At 51.1% G+C, this 22223-nt stretch overlaps 1 protein-coding gene and 1 long non-coding RNA gene across 4 annotated transcripts in view; one reads left to right on the plus strand and one right to left on the minus strand.

Annotated features, from left to right (window-relative positions):
* Window positions 1-19707, plus strand: part of LOC139586174 (uncharacterized) — a 132707-nt gene extending 113000 nt beyond the window's left edge. The window contains exon 3 of the long non-coding RNA XR_011677499.1: window positions 19582-19707. This is a non-coding gene — a long non-coding RNA (uncharacterized lncRNA). The remainder of the gene's footprint in view (window positions 1-19581) is intronic.
* Window positions 1-22223, minus strand: part of LOC139586170 (uncharacterized) — a 266979-nt gene that overhangs the window by 112535 nt on the left and 132221 nt on the right. The gene's annotated exons all lie outside the window — the stretch shown is intronic.

A 22223-nucleotide genomic window follows, 5' to 3' on the forward strand; every position in this document is an offset into this window, starting at 1 on the left:
TCTCCGCACAGCGCTCCGACCGACGCTCCCGCCGCCTCCCGGGATGAGCATCCCGCGCAGAAAACGGGACAGGCGCCGATCCGCCGGGATTTATGGGCGGGCGGGGGGCGGGGGGGAGGCGGGGCCCTGGGGGCGGGGCCGGCACAGGTGCGAGGGGCGGGGTCTGCACAGGTGTGAGGGACCCCAGTGCGGCTGCGCGGGGCGGGGCCTTGGGGGATTTAAGGCGCGGGGAGGCCACAGCGGAGCCATTTGCTCCTGGGCGTTGGGTGAGGGAGGTTGCTGCCGGCCGGGGCCCTATATTTCTTTTTCTCTGCGTTTCTTTTCTCCTGCGTTTCTGTTGTGTTGTATTTCTGTGTATTTCTCCTTTCTACCCTCCCTTCCACCCCTCCCCCACCCCCTACACCCTCCCCCCCCCAAACCCCCCCCCTCCCTCTCCCCCCTAGCCCTCCCCTCCCTCCCCCCCTACGGCCGCCCCTCTCTCGTTCTCTACCCCACCTACCCTACCCTACTTTCCCATCCTCTGCCTTCCCTCCCCAGCCGGACTCCCCCCTGAGCCCGCTCCCAGCTCCCCCTTCCCCCCCACCAGTCGCTCCCCACCCGCCCTCAATCCCGCTCCTTCCTCCAGCCTGCCTTCCCCCCAGCCCCGTCCTCTGCTGTCCTGCACACCCCGATCTCTGCGCACCTTCTTCTCCGTTCCCCTGTTCTTGTTTTCCATTCCCCACTGTCCTCCTTTTCTCGCAGCCGCGGGGCTCGGGGTGCCGGGCAAGAATAAAGCCCTGAGGGCCGGAGCCCGGCGCCCCCGGCCTCGCTGGGGTCCCCACACGGGGCCGGAGCCGCTCTGCGGGTCCCCCCATTGCAGTCGAACACACCGCCCGACACCGCCGGGGCTCCGGCTTTCCCAACATCACACTGGGGGGGTCCTGGGGTGGGGGGCCCGAGTTACAGGGGCCCCCTCATTAGGAGGGGGTCCCAGGGGGGAGGGGGGGGGATAGGAGGGGCCCCCTCGTTAGGAGGGGGTCCCAGGGGGGAGGGGGGGTTAGGAGGGGCCCCCTCCGGAGGAGGGGGTCCCTGGGGGGGGGGTGGGGGAGGGCCCCCTCCGGAGGAGGGGGTCCAGGGGAGGGGGCGAGGCCTGGGGGTAATACCCCCCCCAGGCCCCGCCCCCTCCCCTGGACGCCCTCCTCCGGGCGGGGGTCCCGCCCCGGCCCCCTCCAGGGACCCCCTCCTCCGGACCGGGGCCCGGGGGGAGGGTGGGGCGGGCGGGGACAGGACGGCGGGGGACGGTCGTGTGTCTGGCAATTTTTTTTTTTTACGTGAGCTCACGCTGCAGAGTGACGTGCCCGCCCCTGCTTCCCCCCCACCCCACCCGCCCTCCCCCCCCTCCCGGGCCCCGGTCCGGAGGAGGGGGTCCCTGGAGGGGGCCGGGGTGGGACCCCGTCCAGAGGAGGGGGTCCGGGGAAGGGGGCGGAGCCTGGAGCGGGGACTACGCCCCCCCAGGCCCCTCCCCCTCCCCTGGACCCCCTCCTCCGGAGGGGGCCCTCCCCCACCCCCCTCCAGGGACCCCCTCCTCCGGAGGGGGCCCCTCCTAACCCCCCCTCCCCACTGGGACCCCCTCCTAACGAGGGGGCCCCTCCTAAACCCCCCTCCCCCCTGGGACCCCCTCCTAATGAGGGGGCCCCTGTAACTCGGGCCCCCCGCCCCAGGACCCCCCCAGTGTGATGTTGGGAAAGCCGGAGCCCCGGCGGTGTCGGGCGGTGTGTTCGACTGCAATGGGGGGACCCGCAGAGCGGCTCCGGCCCCGTGTGGGGACCCCAGCGAGGCCGGGGGCGCCGGGCTCCGGCCCTCAGGGCTTTATTCTTGCCCGGCACCCCGAGCCCCGCGGCTGCGAGAAAAGAAGGAAACGGGAGGACGGGGAGACAGGAGAGATGGGGGTGGTGAGGACGGGGAGGGAGAGGGGTCGGAGTGACGACGGAAGCGGGACAGGAAGGGAAAGGCCGAGGGGGGACAAGAGGGACGGTGGAAAGAGGAGGAATAGAAGGGAGTAGTGGGGAAGGGACACGACAGGAACGAGTGGGGGGAGTCGGGTTTGGGAGGAGAGGAAAAGAGCGTTTTAGGGCGAGAGGGAAGGGGGAGAAAGAAAGGGAATACGCGGGGAAGGAAGGAGGGCTAGAGAGAGGGACAGAAAGGGAGGCCGAAGCCTCCGCGCCTTACCTGCGGAGCCCGCACACGGAGCTCCCGTCCGCACCGTGCTCTGAGTGAGCAAATGGCGGCCGAGGCGATTTCCGGCGTCTAAAACACCTCGGCCCCGCCCCGCGCAGCCGCTCTGGGGCCCCGCACACCTGAGCCGCGCCCGCCGTGCACACCTGAGCCGGCCCCGCCCCTGGTCCCGCCCTTTGTGCCGCCTGGCCCCGCCCCCGTTCTCTCAGGCCCCGTCCCTTGTGCCGCCCGGTTCCGCCCCTGTCCCCGCCCCCTGTTTTCAGGCTCCGCCCCCCGCACCGCGTTCCCCCGCCAGGCGGGGGCGCCGCGCTCGCACCGCGCTCCGTGTCCGCCAGAGGGCGCCCTGCGTGGTGCCGGCCCCACACGGCGGCTCCGCACCGGGGAACGGCCGCGATCCCGCACCCGGCAGCGCCCCGTGCCCGCGGCCATCCCGGGCCCCAAACCGGTCCCGGGCCCGGTGCCGCTTCCATCCGCCCGACGGGGGAGAGGCGGCACCGCCCGGCACACCCCAGCGGCGCTCTGCCCGCCACCCCCGGCCTCGGTGGCGGTGGCACCGTCGCATCGCCCCGTGCCCGCGCTCCGTGGCCCCGCCCCTCGCACCTGTGCCGGCCCCGCCCCCCTGTCCCCCCCGGTCCCGGGGCTATCGCTCGGGGGCCTCGCTCGGCGCTGTGCGAGCCCCGCCCGACGGCTGCTCCCGCCGGGGACCGCTCGGAGCCTGGGCCGCTGCGGCGGGGCCGTGACCGTGGCCCGGGCTGCGGGGGCCGAGCGCTGCCTGGCTCTGCCGGGGGGCCCCGGGCGGTGCCGCCTCTCCCCCGTCGCCATCGGGACTGGCATCGCTATGGGGCGGGAGGGGCCTGGCTCTCCTGAGCCCGCAGAGCCCCGTCCCGGTGTCACCTTCCGTGTCCCGGCGCCGCGGGCGGGAGTGGCGGGCAGGGAGCGGCAACCGTCGGCCGCGCCTTCCCGTCCCGCTCCGTCGGGCCCGGGCTCGCCGAGCCCCGGCCGGGACCCGCCCAGGCCCGGGGACACCGCGGCTCCCGCCCCGCCTCCTGCCCCCGGCACCTCCCCGCCCGCCCGGCAACGGCCCCGGGGCCTCCGGCACCCGAGACCGCGGCGGGGGCTGGGCCCGAGCCCCCGAACGCCGGCCCCACGGGCTCCGCAACGCCGCGGTCCCGGCTCCTCACCCCCCGCCCATCGGCACCGGGGAGAGGCCCCACGAGTGTCCCGGCTCCGGGAAGAGCCTCGGCCGGAGCTCGGCCTCCGCTGCCGAGCGCCACGAGGGAGCGCCTGAGCGCTTCTCTCAGCCCCGAAGCCGCCCCCGTCAGGCCGGGGCCGGGCCCGGACAGCGCCGGGCCGGGGCTCCGCCTTCCGAGCACTCGCACGCAGCATTTGGGCTCTGGCCCCGGACCCCAAAATGCGGGACTCGGCCTCTGTGCTCCAGGCCTGGGCGAGCCTCGTTCTGCACCCCCGAAACACAGGGCTCAAGTCCCGGCTTCACAGCCCTCGGCCTGCCCAGCTGCGACTGGGTCCAAGTGCCAGCAGCGGAGCACTTTGTCCCTGAGCCCTCCTCACCTTCACCACCACAAAAAAAAAAAAAAACAAAAAAAAAAAAAAAAAACAAACAAACAAAAAAAACAACAACAAAAAAAACAAAACAAAAAAAAAAAACCCACCAAAAAACAACAACAACAAAAAAAACCCAAAAACCAAGCAAACAACGCACAGGACTCCCGATTCTGAGACCAGAAAAATGCCCAATTTATTAGCCTCAGTTCACAGGGTGGTGGAATTGACTGCGGCCATCCCCACAGATGGTCACAGGGAATGGACCTCTCACACATTTGATTCTCCTGGGAGAACTGCTGCAGGCTAGCAAAAAACCCACCCGTGGCATTAGAAGGTAGGAAGCCTGCCCTGAAAGGATGCCATCAAATGCAGCCTGTCTGCAATAGCGCGTTATCCCAGCACTGCGATATCCCATTATCCCCAGCCGGGTTTGTTGCGCCGCCTCCGGCTCACGGAGCGATGCCGCTCGTGGCTCCGGGCGCTGCCGCGGCGCGGGGAACAGCCCCGGATCCGCTCGGCCCGGGGGAAGCGAAGGGGTGCCCGGTGCCCGGGCCGGAGCGGGCAGCAGCGGGTGACGATCCGGGCGCTCCTGCCCGGCTCCTGAGCTCAGGCTGAGGCAGCTCCCAGCTGCCGCCGCCGGGAAGGAGCAGCTCGCCAAGGATGGCCGCGCTCCCGGGCCATGGCAGCTGCCCCGCCTCGCTCAGGGACAGCGGCAGCTTTGGCAGAGGAAGCGGAGCCCCAGCGGCCGGGGCTCGGCAGCAGCCGGCACCGAGCCCCTTGCACTGAGCGGGAGCAGAGGGACGGGCCCGAGCCCGGGACTCGCATCCCGCCCGGGGACTCGGGGACGCGGGCTCTCTGCTCGGGCTCCGCCAGGAGGAGGAGGCGCATGGCAGTGCCCGGGAGGAGCCGGCACTGCCGGCCGACAGGGCTGCTCCTGAGGGGAGAACTCGCTCTGTGCTCCTTGCGCGGGATCAAGGCATGGCCAGAAGCTTTCATATTCATTTGACAGACTCTCGCACACCGACCGCCACCAACGTGCACTGTGCAAAGCAGCCACCATGGCTGCAGGCTCCAAAACAAAGAGAAACAGCGCTGTTCTCCTTTCCTTCTTTACACAATCACACCTAGCTAAGATTCATAACACCTGATGCCATTTTCTTTTTAAAACTCTGGCCAATACCGTGCCACTGACTAGGTCTCAAAAGCGGAAAGATGACAGCCATCAATTAAAGCTGATGCCAGATCTTTGCCTATTTAGCTTTCTATGACAGAAATCCCTGGATGGATCCACGTGCTCCTCTGCTCCTAGCAGCTGAGCTTTTGTCTCACTCTAATCTCCTTAGGATGCCCTAAATCCAACCTGTTCTGCTTCTCAGAGCAAAGCCTGCTGCCATCTCTGCTCGTGACCTTTGCATGGCACACATTGTTAGCACACTGCTAATGGCAAAACAAATTGCCTCTCCTTCTTTCTGCAGTGAACAGTTCAGCTTCTGGGGAGCTGCAGCTGTGACAATCATGAGCAGCTCTCAACATGATCTCAACGTGGAGCTGCTCTTTTCCAAGTCTGCCCCTGTAGAAAATCCACGTTGTTGGAAAATGTCACCAAAGCGGGAATTGCTGCTGAAGCTCTCTTAGCACACAAGGGCAGAGCCATTCCTGGGGCTAAAAGTGCCTCATTCCCACTTTTCAATGCTCTTGGATCAACCTATGTGTTCATTTCCATCTTCCTGAGAAGCCTTGATCTTTTGTAGTGGAATCAAAGCAAAGCAGAGCTGAGCAAAACCCCACCTGTTGCTATGATCCTTCCCACTGCTTTTACTGATGTTGTTCCAGCTGGATTTATTTCATTATGAAAAGGCAAATTGAAGAGTCTTTTTATCTCCACGGTTTACGTTGTCTTTTGCTGGCTTGGACTTTTGCTTTCTGCCCTCTGCCGGCCTGGGCACGTTCACCTTTCAGGATTCCCATCCTCTGCCCTGCCCGGGCTGCCTCTGGCTCAGCTCCCTTGGCAGCCGCTGCTTTCCCCGGAGCTCTCGGCCTTTAGCTCGCGTCCCTTTCCATGGGCCACGCCTCCCAGCTGCTCCAGCCCGGGCATTCCCGCCTGGGAACGAGCAGGGATTCCCTGCCCTGGCCCAGGGAAGCCTCCAGCCCTGCAGGCATTGCCGAGGCTCAGGGGCCGCTCCAAACCCTTGGTGTCCCAGAGCTCCCGGATCAGTGCCAGGGCAGAGCTGGGAGCCTGTCCTAAGGAGCGGGACTGACGCACGCGGTGCCTGCAAAGTCCCCCATGGATATTGGATCCAGCTGGCAGGAGCAGGTGCGGCCAAGGCAGCCCATTCCATTTCCTGCCCACCCAGAGATCTCCAACACTTCAGCCTGCTAAGGCTGGCACACAAATCCCTGCCCTGGGGCACGGCAGCGACTGCAGCGCATCCAGGAGAAGGCAAACGCAACGATCGGGGCTCAGTTCTGAGGCTGGGATCGAGATTCATTCTCAGCCATTTCAAACAAGGATTGCACCCCACTGCTCAGTTCTTTCTGCAGCTGGGACTCCAGGAAGAGGAGAAAGGAGGCACTTTACTGGAGCCCCTTTCCTGCCAACCACTGAGGGTCATTCAGGTGCTGAGAGAAAGCACAGCCAGGGAGAGCTGCCCCTGCTCTGCTGGGATTGCACCCTGCACTCACGGGGGACAGGTGGCTCTGTGAAATCGGTCTCAGCATTTTTGTGCCTCATAGCTCCCACTGAAATGATTTTGAGCAGAACTGAGACTGCTGAGCGTCACTGAGCAGCACAGGAGACATTCAGCAATGGCCATGAGCTGGCAGAGATGATTGCTGGCGATGATGGCCTGAGCCCTGGGCTGAGAGTTCCAGTGGCAGCAGCAGTGACAGCCACCCCGGCATTGCCCAGAAACAGGAGAAACCGGCCCTGCCCTGTGTGGGGAGAATGTCTGCTGTGCATCTCCCAGTTACAGCCCCAGCGCTCCCTGGGCTCCTGCAGACATTAATTCCTTCTGCCTTCCTCACAAGGCATCTCCGCTCGTTCCATCGTCTGCCTGCTGGGCACTGCTCCCCTCCTTATTGCACAGGGGAGAGCGAGGAACTCTGCAATTGCCCCGCACTGAGCTCCTCTCACATCATCTCCCACTCCTTTCATGGCCTCACCAGCCAGGAGAAACATTCAAGGGGGAACAAAGTGTGCTGTGCTCTAGGCAAGGTCAGAAAGGGGCCCAAAGAGACAGATTTTGGATTAACTCTGGCTGGAGAAAACCAAAGGCAATCAGGATTGCCTCAAAAAGAAAACAAGAAAGGAGGGGATTATTAAAGCCATTTATAGAGTCACATTAAGGTCTGTTCCTCAAGGTTTTGGCTTTTGGCACTTCTGTAAGCAGCACGACAGACTGTGGGCAACTGTGACAGACTGCACAGAGAAGGGGGGTTTTTAATAAATAATATAAATAATATAAAAATAGATATATCATTTTTATATTGTATATTTCTTATATTTATTTATAATAAATATTTATAGATATCAGTATATATAATATATATTTGTATATTTGTATATTTGTATTTCTATTTTTATGTTATTTATATTATTTATAAAAAACCCCAGCCTATAACCAAATCAAATCCAAAAAAACCCAATTTATTTTAACTATATTTAAATATTTTTATATTTACAATCTATATTTATATATCTTTAGATATATATATAAAATAGACCATCATTTATATATATTATGGTGTGTTACAATAATATACTATATATTATAGTTTTTTATATTTATCTATCTATTTTCTATATTTATGTTTACCACTATCATTTTATATTTATTTTTATATTTGTATTTATTTCTACTTTAATCTATATATTAGACCATATCAATTCATTAACCCAACACATCAGAACCACAAAAATACCGCACCTTCATCAGCACCGGTACGCAGCCCACGCTCATCCCATCGCAGCATATCCAAACCAAACCTATTTCTAGGACTAACAGAACAAAGACCCCACGACATTTAACCCTAAGGAAAACTCAAACCAACCGAACTGTAAAGAAACTTTAAATCCCACTATAACTAGCCCAAAAGCTCCGTACATTCTCATCATAAACTTCCTCCTAAACCAATGGCTCAAAACCCCAAAAAACTCAGATACACATGGAAAATGACAGAACTGCTAGTCAAAACAAACACCCATGAAAAATTAAATCCAACCAACTCACTAAACTCAAAACTCTACAACTGACCCTAAACATTACTAAAAAAGCCTCCAAAGGTCTACCTTTATGCTAACTCACAAATAATAACCAATAATCTATAAAAATTATTTTAAAAAATTTAAAAAAATAAATAAAAGCATGAAAATAAAAAATCTAAACTACTAAAATACTAAAAAATATCACTATCCTAATTTAGAAACATATTGCCTATAAAAACCCACCATATAAATGCCCCTGTCTCTAAAACTAAAACTAAAAAAAAAAAACAAACCAGAAAGAAATCGGAACTTAGGAACGCTAAAACCAGAACGTTCAAGAAGTTCCACCATATCCCTGATCATACACCAACTACAAACAACGTGAAACGATACAAACAATTCTTAAAAACTGCCTTAAAACAACTACAATTAAAACCCTTTCAACAATTCAAAACTGCATTGAACAAAAGCCATCTCATAAATTAACACCCAAAACTCCAGCAGCCCAGCTGGCCCTACCAAATCTCTCTGTTGATACATGCAGTAAACAAAACCAAAATCCCAGGAATACCTATCAGAAGTCTAGGAAAGAAACCTCTTGAAATTAAGCCTCCCTCAAATACAAACCAACCCGTGCAGAAAGTGAGCTTCACTCAAAAAACTATTTACACAGAGTTAATAAGACCAAGAAATAAAACAACACACCATCTACCACCAGCGAATACAGCAGTGAAGGAAAAAAACCCACTTTTTTTTTCTTTTTTATTTTTTAAACTAAACCAAGCCCTTCCCACACGTGCATGGCCCCAGCAAGGGATTCTGCTGCAACAAGAAAGGGAGGGCAGCCCCCAGAAGGCTTGAGGTTCCTGCCCAGCCTCGCTGTCACGGGCCAGGGGCAGCGAGAGAGGGAGCGGCACAGACGGCGGGGACGGCCCGGCACGGAGCGGGGGCCGCTCTCAGCGCGATGCCGGCAAAGCCGCAGCTCCGGCGCTGTCGGCCGCGCTGCTTGAGCGGCACGGGGGGATCCGCCGAGAGCCTCCGGCCCCGCGCGGGGACTCCCGCAAGGGCCCAGGGGCGCCGGGCTCCGGCCCTCGGGGCTTTATTCTCCGGCAGCCCGAGCCCCGCGGCTGCGGGGCAAAGAAGGAAAGGGGGCACGGGAAGAGAGGAGCGAGAGCAGGGCACGAGAAAGGGCGGCGAGGGAGCTCGGGCTGTGCAGGAAAGCGCGACGGGAAGGGAAAGCCCGGGACGAGGGTACAGGGAGGCTGGGCAGAGGAAGGAGAGAGGGGGAACAGAAGGGAGTAGCGGGCTAGGGACAGGACAGGAAGGAGCCGGCTTTGCGGGGGGAGAGGGAATGGGGGAAAGGGAGCGAGAGAAGGCGAATACGGGGAGAAGGAAGGAGGGCTAGAGAGAGGGACAGGCGGGAAAGCCTCCCAGAGCCCCGGCTGCACCCCGAGCCCGGCCCGGCGCCTCGCCCTGCCCGGGATGCTGCGGCGCTCGGCGGAGCTCGGCTCGCTCCGGAGACGCTCGGCTCCAGTCGGCTCTTGGCGCCTCAACTCGGCTCTTGGCGCCTGCATTCGCCTCTTCGGCCGAGCTCGCCTCGCTTCGGCCCAACTCCCAGCCGCTCTGTGCCTTCGGCGCGCCTCGGCTCCGCTCGCCTCGCCTCGGCTCCCCGACGGCGGGCGGGCAAGCGCCGCCGCCTCCCGTTCAGCTCGCCCGGCTCGGGGCTCTCCCGCTGCCGCGTCCCGCGGGCGGCCCGGCCACGGCGCGGACACGACCGGGAGCGCGGGCTCGGGCAGGAGCTCATTAGGCTGGGAGCGCACTGGCGCTAAGCAGCGCGCACGAGAGCAGCAGGCTCGCTTCGCCTGAGCTCGGCTCGCTTCGCTTCAGGCAGCCTCGGAAGCCTCGCCTCGGTTCGCTCGAGGCCGTCAGGGTCGGCCGCTCTCGCCTTGCTTCGGCCGAGCTCGTGCGATTCCCCCGAAGGCGGCGGCGTTCGGTTGTGGTTTTAGAAATATCCTCCTCTATCGATTGGATCTCTCTACAGTTAGATTTATATTTCTAGAATACTTCTATTAATCCAAAGAAAAACCCCATCTCTAACCAAATAAATACAAGAAAACACCTTCTTTTAAACGATATCGAAATATTTTTATACTTTGTATAATTATATTCACATTTATATTTATAGTTTCTTTTGATGCAATCTATTAATAATTATCTATAATATCTATAAAATTCTAGACATGTATTTAAATTATTATTTATATTATGTATCGTATCTACTGCTGCAACTGATTTTTTCTTCTAGTTTTAAACTTTATCTGTATGTATTTATGATATCTTTCTAGACTTAGATTTCTACCTTCATATTCTTTGTATTTATCATTTTTATCATCAAAACCCTGCCTATTGACAAGTAAAAGAAACACGCTTTATTTAACGACTTAAAAAATATTTTTATATTTATAATTTTCCTATTTCTATTTATAATTTGCTCTCTAGTACGTGATAACATACCTGCTCCTGCACCGCAGTGGGGCTCCCTCTCCTGGGCACCTCGGGGTGCCCCCAGTGGCATCAGAGCCCCGAGTCTTCACCCCCCCCCCCCTTTTCCTCTAGTTAGAAACTACACTGGAACTTTTTTCTGGAAACAAAGACATGACCTAAATCCTCTCCCCATGTCCTAGATAGAGAGATGTTCAGTTCTTAGTTGACTGGGCAGCAGTTTCTTCAATAGAATGATAAACAATATGGAAATGTTTTAGCTACAAGCAAATAGGCAAATCGGAACAAGGTCCTGGTGGCCAGCCACTGCAGTTCTTCTGAAGCAATTTTTTAAACAATCAAATACTGATACCACAAAAAATAAAGCAAAAAGCTGACTACTGGCTAAGATAGAAGGAAAAATTAACTTTTGACGACAACAACAACATTCCAAGGACACAGGCTTTTTTCCAGTCTCATACCTTATTACTACTACCTCTCTTGGGAATTCTCATCGTGGATCCCAAAAGGAATAAATCCCTCAGCGTGTCCTAAAGCACAAGGAGCTACCTACAAGTGAAGGTGGCTACTTTCAGTGCAGACACAGCTGATGACACAGCAGTAGCACAGTTCTGTGCTGCACAGGGATAGTACTGTCTCCTCTTCTCCAGCAGCTGACTCTCTCCTGCCATGGCTTCTGTAAATGCATCAGAGCACGACCTTGAACACAAACAGGCAAGAAAACACCATCAGAAGTCTTTCACTAAGCAGTACAAGAAGGGTTCCAAGCAGAGACCAACAGCATTTCAAGGAAGCAGTCTGCAATTAAACCGCCTCAGACTCGTTCAAGTATCCGGCAGGTAGATGGAACCAAAATGGAACCATTCAGAAATGACAAAGAAAACCTCCCCAAGTATTTATACAGGAGTCCTTAATGTCAGAAATGGGATGACAGGTTATGTTCAGATAAGATGAATGTTTATTTTGATGTATAAATAAACTTCTCTCGTGGTCCTTTGCCAAAAAATAGAACCTACAAGTGAACACCTACACCTGCCTCAAGAGACCTAACGAGCCCCTGGCAGCCACCGGCATCAAAGCGCAGTGGATGTTTCTAATCCAGGCTAAGGAGAACAATGTCACCTTTTGTTCTCTCCAGTTTGTTTCCTCTGCAGTCCTAGTTGCTTCTTATGATTTTTACAGTCTCTGTATCTTCTCGGGCAGCGCTGAGTCTGACGACCGGGATACGAGAGTCCTTCCCTGCCCTACGGAGAGAACCAGGAAAAAAAGTTCAAAAAAGAACAGGGCAGTTTGAAGTTAATACCTCTGACGAGAAGCAGCACCCGACAAACAGAGCAACGGTGAACAAAGCGTGACACCTCCCTGGGGACAGAAGACTGACAAACTCTCCGGGATTTACAATTCCAGTAACCAAGCCCTTCAGCACAGCAGCCAAGTGTCCCATTAGGTGGTGCTGCACCAAGGAATGATCCCAGAGGTTCCAAAGAGTGAAATGCACGTTATTGTCCAAAGACGTAAAATCTTGCAAAGTACCAAAACTACAATAGATCTAAACTACATGGCAAGAGTACAAGTGTTAACTTGAGGAGCTGGAACCATCCAGGTGAGCAACTGCTAACTGGATCCTCAACAGAGTTTGAGGAACCCTTCAGGATACAGAAGGGTTTTCCCCAGCAATGTCACAGGCCGAGTTTTGATAGAAGTGCACTTGCCAGATGCTCAGAAACGTCACCCATCCTCCTCCGGGTGTCCTGAGAGAGCTGCGAATGGCTCTCACGTGGTTTGAGCTGGTTCTGTAAGGGCTCAGGGTGAATTTCACCAGATGCAACCAAACTGGGCAACTCCCAGTGGGACAGAAGGAACCCAAAGCTTGTTTTACCCAAAGCTTGGGTAAGCAGAGCTCCAGCAAATACTGAGGAAACGATCAGAACAGGGTAACAAATAATAAACATACCTTTTTTAACTTGCCTTTTTTTTTTTTTTTTTTTTCAGATGAGCAAAACAATTAAGGAGAAGGTGAAAACCTCACCATGACTGAACATTTCATCACCTGTAAGCTGACCATCCTTAGCATAGAGGACTCCAAATTTAAAATTCACCAATCCCTGGGAAATAAAACCAAATGTTATTTGGTAAACAGTCAAACAGAAGACATAAAAATTTGTTTCCTCTAATCTTTGCATACATCCTACGCATTAGAACATACTTTTTATACCATCTCCTAATACATAATGATTTACCTTTAAACTTTGATAGTATAGCATAAAATCATTAACTTAAATTGGTGATCTATTATTATTTAGTTGGTGCTTCAAGTTATTTTTGCTGTCATGTTCAAAAAAACAGGACTTATTTTTACTGTAACGAGCAATTGATTTAGAAGTCATCAAAAGCCCATCAAAATACAAAGCTGTATTCACCGGACGGGTCTGTGAGCAAGAAGTAGTCAGGCTTGTACTCACCTCTTGCCCTTCAAGAACCAATAAATCCTGTCAACAAAACCAGCATCTTTAGCCCCCTCCTATTAAAGATTCTACAAGGATGATGGTTTTATTTGTGTTTACAAGTTTGGATTTGAAATGGCCAGTTCAATGGATAAAGAGACAGTTTAAGTAGTATTAGATTATTATTATTCTTATTATTAGCTACTGGAAGAAACAAACCATTGGTATCTATACTTAATTACTTCTATTTCCAGGAAATCATAAAGAAAAAGAACCAAACCAAAAAAAGTCACTTCCTACCTTTTGTATCTCAGGATGAAAAATGTCTCTTGGGCTCTTCTCCAGTTTCTCCAGACTCCTGGCACTGAAATGCAAATGAACGAGTGCTTTATAGGAGGGCAAGTGCACATTCCAACCCCGAACCACCAACCGATGGCAGTTACAGCGCTTACAAAATGAATCCTTCCCAGAGCCTCTGGGAAATGGAACGGTTTGTGCAACTGCCATTTCTCCCCCAAAATACTGACTCCCAACACTTCCTAAACTGAGTTTGCATTTTAAAAACAGAAATTAGGGAGACTCAGGGTGGAGATCAGGTTGAAATTGATTTCCTTCTAAAGCACAGGGGCTCTGTTCCATCACCCTTCACTTGGGCTCCACACAGAATCACGGGGAGCATTTTAGGAGGGCTCAAGAACCAATTCTATTTCTCTCTTTTTCTAGTTCTCTCTCTTCCTAAATAATTCAAGGCAAGTCAAATGAAAAAGGACAAGTTCAGCATCAAATTCACACTTTTTCCCTTTGACTGCTCAAGAACAGGCTTTAAAACCACTTCTTGCTGCCTTCAACGGTTAAGACTTGCAAAATCATTTTTACATGTGTGATAGGTTTATCATAAAAACCACAGAACGCAAGCTCTGAATGACAGGAAAAGGTACACAGGCAAATATCTCAGCTGATGGTGGCTTATTTGTAAACACAGACCTTAACGGAGATTGCACGGAGAATGTTTCAGTGGGACTCTAAGGGAAAAATATTTTCTGAGTACCCTGTAAACAAGAAAAGCTAGGCTATGTTACAGGACATACCCACGTGTTCTGCATATTCAAATAAGATTATCAATAAAAACAGTTAAGAAGGAAGAAAACCAAGGTAATTTTACTCAGCTATATTCACTGCCGATTTAGAGGAAAAAAAAAAGTCACGGGTGCTGCAAAGAAAAAAAAGTGAACCATAAACGCCTACAGCAGAACTTTAAAACAATTGCTTGGATAAAAGCAGCTCATGGAACGTGAAGTAGAAAAAAAGCGAAACCAGTATCAGACCTGCCTATTTTCTTACCATTGCACAAGAAAATCCGACAAGCGGTAGAAAGTCACTGCCTAAAACCGATCCTAGGATGTAACCAAGAGCAATTGAGGCATTTGCTAATCTAAACGGAAACCTTTTCCGGACCCTAGTGTCAAATCACACGTTTTGTCTCTCAGCAGCTCGAGGCTGGAGAGCATTTCCCCTGGGGGTCGGGAGGGCAGGGGCACAAGGGGCTGAGTTTGCCGATCGCACCTGTGCCATCAGAAGGATCCTGCCCGGCGCTCCTTGCGCTCGCCATTCTCCGGGCCATCGCTGTGTTTTACTGCTCAGCGATGCCGCTCCATCCGTTTGCGTGGAAGGAAGAGCCACGAGCACTGAGGCACTCAGCAGCCGTGTCATGCCAGCGATGTCGAGCGCTCTCTGCTCGCAAGGCTGAGCCCGCCGCGGAGCCGCCTCCGCAGCCGCTCGTCCGCCCCCGCCCGCAGCAGCGGCAGCGGCCCGAGGGAGACGCTGCAGCTCGGCGGCTCCCGCGCCTCCGCCAGCCCGAGGGCAGCCGCCGCACAGTGACCGCGGCAGCGCCCGGCGCCGCTCGCCCGGGGCGGCTCCTGCAGCTCCCGGCCCGCGGCAGCAAAGCACCGCCCGGCGCTCCGCCATCGGCGGGCGGCAGCGCGCCCCGCCCGAGCCGAGCCCCCGCCACCGGGACCGCTGAGCGAGGCCGAGGCACCGGGCGGACGCCCCTTCCGCGCCGCTCGGCTCCGTGCGGGCGGCCGGACGGAGGCTTCGCCCCTCCAGCGTCGCTGCCGCGGCTCCGTCCCGCGCGGGACAGGCGCCGGGAGCTCCCCGCGCCCAGCCCGCTCCCCCGGCGAGCGGCCGCCTCGGGCCGCCAGCCACTCCTACGGCGCGTCGGCCGTTGCGTCAGACGCCGCGCTTTACGGCCGCAGGGCCTGCCGGGAGTTGGAGTCTCGGACTGACAGCCACCGCTCCGTTCTCCGCCACCGGGAGCTGCGCTCCCGCCAGGGGATCAAACGGCTCCTTCGCTCCTGGGCGCGGAAGCACCTTAGGCAGCACCGCCCCTCCCGAATGTCCTTTCTTTTCCACTCCAACTCTTTTTTCTTTTTTTCACTCTGTTTTTCACCCCCTTTTCCACTTTGGCTCTTTCTTTTTCACTCTCACCCTTTTCCTTTTTCATTTTTTTTCTTCCTTTCTCTTCCTTCTTTTTTTTTTTCTTCCTTTCCTTTTCCCTTTTCTTTTGCTCTCTCTTTCTCTCTTTCTGTCTCTCTCTCTTTCTTTCTCTCTCTCTCTCTTTCTGTCTCTCTCTCTTTCTCTCGCTCTCTTTCTGTCTCTTTCTGTCTCTCTTTATTTCTCTCTCTCTTTCTTTCTTTCTCTCGCTCTCTCTCTGTCTCTCTCTTTCTCTCTTTCTTTCTTTCTCTCGCTCTCTTTCTGTCTGTCTCTCTATTTCTTTCTCTCTCCCTCTCTTTCTTTCTTAGTCTCACTCTCTTTCTGTCTCTCTTTATTTCTTTCTCTCTTTCTTTCTTTCTCTCGCTCTCTTTCTGTCTCTCTCTTTCTTTCTTTCTTTCTTTCTCTCGCTCTCTCTCTGTCTCTCTCTTTCTTTCTCTCTTTCTTTCTCTCGCTCTCTTTCTGTCTCTCTATTTCTTTCTCTCTTTCTTTCTATCGCTCTCTTTCTGTCTGTCTCTCTATTTCTTTCTCTCTCTCTCTTTCTTTCTTTCTCTCTCTCTCTCTTTCTCTCGCTCTCTTTCTGTCTCTCTTTCTTTCTCTCGCTCTTTCTCTCGCTCTCTTTGTGTCTTTCTTTCTCTCGCTCTCTTTCTCTCTCTCTTTCTTTCTCTCGCTCTTTCTCTCTCTCTCTATTTCTTTCTCTCTCTCTTTCTTTCTTTCTCTCACTCTCTTTCTGTCTCCCTTTCTCTATTTCTTTCTTTCTTTCTTTCTTTCTTTCTTTCTTTCTTTCTTTCTTTCTTTCTTTCTTTCTTTCTTTCTTTCTTTCTTTCTTTCTTTCTTTCTTTCTTTCTTTCTTTCTTTCTCTCTTTAATTCTTTCTCTCTTTAATTCTTTCTCTCTTTCTTTCCCTGAATTTCTAATCTTGGCTTTCCATTCTAGTTTTAAAATGAAAAAGCAGCAGTAGAAACGTTCAGGCTACCGGGGAGTGCAAAAAACCCCCAAAGGGTAATGATTTTAGGAAAACTATTTCCTCCATGGGAGCCTGAAATTTTCTACAGCTGCAGGTGACATAGAGCTTTTATTTCTTCTTCTATATAGTTTATACTTTATACTCTATTTATACAGCACCCCCTGCCGTCTGCAGCGGGGCGCTGCAGCCACAGCGCCCCCTGCCGTCTGCTTTGGCTCACTACAGGCACAGCGCCCCCTGCCGTCTGCATGGGCGCACTGCAGACACAGCGCCCCCTGCTGTCTCATTTGGCGCACTGCAGGCACAGCGCCCCCTGCCGTCTGCATCGGCGCACTGCAGACACAGCGCCCCCTGCTGTCGGATTTGGCGCACTGCAGACACAGCGCCCCCTGCCGTCTGCATCGGCGAACTGCAGGCACAGCGCCCCCTGCCGTCTACATCGGCGAACTGCAGGCACAGCGCCCCCTGCCTTCTACATCGGCGAACTCCAGGCAGAGTGCCGCGTAATGACGTCAGCCCGTCGACACGGCGCCCCGCCCCGGACACGCCCACTCGGGCGGCCGTCGCCATCTTGTACGGCATTCCGCGACGGCCACGGCGCTGCCATGTTGTACGGCACCCCGTGTCGGCCAGGGCGCCGCCAGCCTGTACGGCACAATTTTATGGCAGTCGCGCCTTACGGCAGTTTTACGGCATTGGCGCTTTACGACACCTTTTACGACACTCGCGCTTTACTGCACCTTTTGCGACAATCACGGTTTACGACACCTTTTGCGACAGTCGCGCTTTACGACACCTTTTGCGACAGTCGCGCTTTGCGGCAGTTTTACGACAGTCGCGCTTTACGGCAGTTTTACGACAGTCGCGCTTTACGGCACCTTTTGCGACAGTCGCGCTTTACGGCACCTTTTGCGACAGTCGCGCTTTACGGCGCCTTTTGCGACAGTCGCGCTTTACGGCGCCTTTTGCGACAGTCGCGCTTTACGGCGCCTTTTGCGACAGTCGCCATTTACGGCACCTTTTGCGACAGTCGCCATTTACGGCACCTTTTGCGACAGTCGCGCTTTACGACACCTTTTACGACAGTCGCGCTTTACGGCGCCTTTTGCGACAGTCGCGATTTACGGCGCCTTTTGCGACAGTCGCGATTTACGGCAGTTTTACGACAGTCGTGCATTACGGCATTACCCTTTATGGAACTTTTATGGTACTTTACAGCACTTTACGGTTTTTATTTTGTTTTTCATTTATTTTTAATTTATTTTTTAAATTTTATTTTTTACTTAATGTTTATTTTTAATTTTTCTAATTTTAAAGCTTTTTATTTTAGTTTTTAAATTTTATTTACTTATTATTTTTCTATTTTTCTATTTTTAAAGCTTTTATTTTATTTTTCTAATTCTAGTTATTTACTTATTATTTTTAATTTTTCTGTTTCTAAGCTTTTTATTTAATTTTTTAAATTTTATTTTTATTTAATTTTTAATTTTTCTATTTTTAAAGCATTTATTTATTTTTAATTTAATTTTTATTTTTAATTTTTCTATTTTTAGAGCTTTAATTTTATTTTTTAATTTTATTTTTTATTTTTCTATTTTTAAAGCTTTTATTTCATTTTTCTAATTTTATTTTTTATTTACTTTTTATTTTTAATTTTTCTATTTATAAAGCATTTAGTTTATATTTTATTTTTTATTAAATTTTTATTTTTAATTTTTCTATTTTTGTAGGTTTTTTTTTTTAATTTAGTGCTGCCCAGACCAACTCAAGCTGGTGATTGTGGTAGTGTTTGAGGGTCTTGCATTACGGCACTACCTTTTATGGAACTCTTACAGCACTTTACAGGTTTCATTTTGTTTTTCATTTATTTTAAATAAATTTTGTTTTTAAAATTTTATTTAATTTTAACTTTTATTTTTAAAGCATTTTTATTTTATTTTTTAAATTTTATTTTTTATTTACTTCTTATTTTTAATTTTTCTATTTTTAAAGCTTTTTATTTTTTAATTTTATTTTTTATTTAATTTCTATTTTTAATTTTTCTATTTCTAAAGCTTTTTATTTTTTAAATTTTATTTTTTATTTAAGTTTTTTCTATTTTTAAAGCATTTTTTATTTTTATTTTTTATTTTTTATTTTTTATTTTTTATTTTTAATTTTTTTATTTTTAGAGCTTTTATTTTTTATTATTTTTTATTTTTCTATTTTTTAAGCTTATTTTATTTTTCTAATTTTATTTTTAATTTTTATTTTCAATTTTTCTATTTTTAAAGCTTTTATTTTTTATTTTATTTTTTATTAAATTTTTATTTTTAATTTTTCTATTTTTAAAGTTTTATTTAATTTTTTAATTTTATTTTTTTATTTTTAATTTTTCTATTTTTAAAGATTTTTTTTTTTTTAATTTAGTGCTGCCCAGACCAACTCAAGCTGGTGATTGTGGTGGTGTTTGAGGGTCTTGCAATACAGCACTACCTTTTATGGAACTCTTACAGCCCTTTACAGTTTTTACTTTGTTTTTAATTTATTTTAAATTAATTTTGTTTTTTTTAAATTTAATTTAATTTTTATTTTTAATTTTTTTATTTTTAAAGCATTTTATTAATTTTATTTGGTGCTGCCCAAACCTGCTGTAGTGCATTTTTATACTTTGTAATACTTTGAAGTAATTTTGTTTTGTATCCCCATCTTTTTCCCAAATGGTTTATCCCAAACTGTACCCCCCTCCTTCTCCCTGTGTTATCCCTCTCCCAGGATGAGATCATCCCCAAACCCCCACCCTGGCTCTCTGTCAATCACTCAGCCTCCCATCCCCTCCATGCAGAAGTTTCGGTCCAAGTCGTCCAGTGATCAGCCAGAGGCCAGGGGTCAGCCCCCCAAGCCTTGCCCCATACGCTGTCCTAAAGTCTATGGCCCAGCATCCATCCCTTAGGGTCACTGAATGGTTGGTAAGATGTTATCTACTTTGGGTTTCCACCTCCCTTTAAATGTGACCTTGGCACATCTCCCTGGGGCTTGGCAGGAGGCCCCTGAGGTGCAGGAGCTCCTTTGGGACTCCTAATAAAACCTTGGATTAACCCCTGCTAAGAGTCAGCCCTTTATCTTCTACCGCTGTCTTGGGTGTCTCTTGTGCTGCACAGGGGCCCAGCCCAGGTGCCCTCAGTACCCTCGGGGCACAGACAGTGTCTCCCCCCAGCCCAGGTGCCCTCAGCACCCTCGGGGCACAGACAGTGTCTCCCCGCTCTCGGCCGTGTCAGGGCTGCCCCCCGGTTTCTGCCGACTCGGGACCGGCCGAGGGTTACTGAGAGGCTCACACAAACCCGCTCAGCCGCTGATTGTGGCGGTGTTTGAGGGTCCCCAGGACGAGGGAAGAGACGAGAATCTTGACTCCACCTTTCAGAAGGCTGAAATATTATTTTATGATCTCTATTATATTAAAAGAAAATGAGATAGTAGAACTATACTAAAAGAGCAAGGAGACATCAGAAAGCTGGAAAGGAATGAATAATAAAAACCTGGGACTGCTCACAGCCCCGACACAGCTGGACCATGATTGGTCATTAAGTAGAAACACTGCACAGGAGACCAATCCAAGATGCCCCTGTTGCTAAACCATCTCCAGCCCACACTCCACAGCCAGCAGATCGTTATTGGTTCCATTTCTGTTCTGAGGCTTCTCAGGAGAAAAATCCCAGCAAAAGGATTTTCATCAAACACGTCAGTGCCAGGTGATGGCACAGGCAGCATCGGCCGGCCGAGGTCACTGTGTCATCCCTGCCAGCCCAGGTGTCACAGCAAGGAGCAGAGAGCTCACCCTGTACTCACCCTGTGCTCACCCAGCCCTGCCAAGGGACCGGCTGCCAAAACAGAGCCGTGCCATGCATGCCAGTGTCTGCATGGCAGAGAGAGGACATGAAAAGCCACTGAGGAAGCTGCCACCTCCTCCCTGAGCTCTGCCCTGCAGGCCGGGCCATGGGCAGCCACTGTGGGAAGGCTGCATTTGCTGCCCATCAGCTGCTCTGTGTCTGACAGGAATTGAAATAGCCCAGGTTTGGGTCGGTGCTGAGCAGAAGGCAGTGAGGAGAAAGGGAGAAGGCTGTGCTGCAGGCCAGGTGGCTCCAGGCAGAGCCAATTTGGGCAGCAGCCTTGTCTAACAGCATTTCATTTTCCACTTCTACTACATTACATTTCATTTTGCACTTCTGCTAGAACTGCATGTCAACAGCTTTCAAATATCCTCCTCAGTCCCAGCAGCCTGCTTCAAAGTGCTGTGTTTTTATCAGACCATTGATGGTCCTTCTGAAATGTGAGTCTCACTGGCCGCATCCAAACCTTGTGCTTGAAGAGCATTCCCAAAAATTAAAGCAGATTGGGCCTTTGGGGAAGAAGGGGCTGCAAAGCATCTCCTAAAGCATTTTCTACTCCAATTTCATTGTGAGGAAACACACCTGAAGGATGATGCAGGGATTAGGATTGAGACAAAGATGAGTTTGCTAGGTCAATTTTACTTTGAGAGCTTGAGAAGCACAGGAAGCCCAGGTGATGATCCCAGAGGGTTGAACACAGAGGTTTCACCCTCCCGGATATACAAGGGCCTTACCTTAAAACCACTGCTCTCAGCACGCAGCTGTCTCAACACTGCATTCATGTTTTCTCCTCTTTGTCCATGTGTAGAATTGAAATCCCTCTTGGGGAAGAAGCTTATTCCAAGTAAATTCCTAAACAATTAGCTGAAAAAAACCCTGAAATGTTCTTTCATAGCCTTGTAGATTTTTAAAGCCTTTGACATTTGAAACACTGTTCCCCTGCAAGGCCTTTTCCTAAATCCCAGCTTCTCAGAAGGCCCAAGGGGACAGGGTTGGCCAAGGGTGGAGCTGTTCTGGATTTGTTGGTGGTGCCTGGTAGTGAACAGTGTGTTCAGAGCTGCTCTGCTGGTTCTGCCTATCACTTTGACAGGGAAGGAGGGTGCTGGGATATGATAAATCACTTCTAAATGCTGCTTGCAATGAAAACACTGTGCATAAACCCTCCTCAATGGTGTTAAATTTGTCTGCTAGATTTCTTCCCTCCCACCCCACCACTGCTGCTCTAAGATCCATTAGTAGCTCAGTCTTTCTTTGTGTTTTGTTTGACATTTATGCCCAGTTTCCCCAAAGTTTTGGGGGTTCTTTTTAAAATATGATATTGATTTTTTTTCTTGGTTTAAAAAAAACCTGAAATACACACACACACACACACACTAAAGAAGCATGTCTCCATGGCTCAGCCCTGAGTGGTAAAGGAAGAGCAACAGGAAGGGTGGTTTGCGGTGCTGGAGAAAGTCTCTGCCAGGCTTAAAGGAGCATCCCATTTCCACAGATGGCTTTTTTTTTTTTTTTTTTTTTTTTTAATGGGTTATGGTGCTGGGAAGATCTGGAAAGAGTGCAAGTCCCTCATTCCAGTTTGGATGTCTTGTTTTAAGAAATGTGTTCTTTCAGTTCTTGGAGAGCATAGTTTTGGATTCATCCTCACATCCTCCAGTCTTGGTGGCTCTGTTGGTTTTTTATTTCCCTTTCTCTGCCCTTTTCCCTGCCCTCACTCCCCTGATGGATGCAGGGGATGTGATTCAGGCACTCATCACTGCTCTGCAGCTGCTTTACAGAGCTAAAACTGACTGGGTCTTTCACCCTCCTCTCATAGCAGTGGTGCAGAGTGAGGCACATGGCAGGGCAGGGCTTTTAGCTGTTGTTTTATCTTCTGGTTTGATGTTTAACACATGAGACAGAACCCCAAGCCCCTGCTCACCATGTCAGGCTAGGCTGCAGGGGAGCACATTGACAGCAACACAGTGGCTGCACCACAAC

Source organism: Agelaius tricolor, unplaced genomic scaffold (genome assembly GCF_023055355.1).
Source record: "Agelaius tricolor isolate 1412-34295 unplaced genomic scaffold, bAgeTri1.0.p SCAF_106, whole genome shotgun sequence".
Taxonomy (NCBI): Eukaryota; Metazoa; Chordata; class Aves; order Passeriformes; family Icteridae; genus Agelaius; species Agelaius tricolor.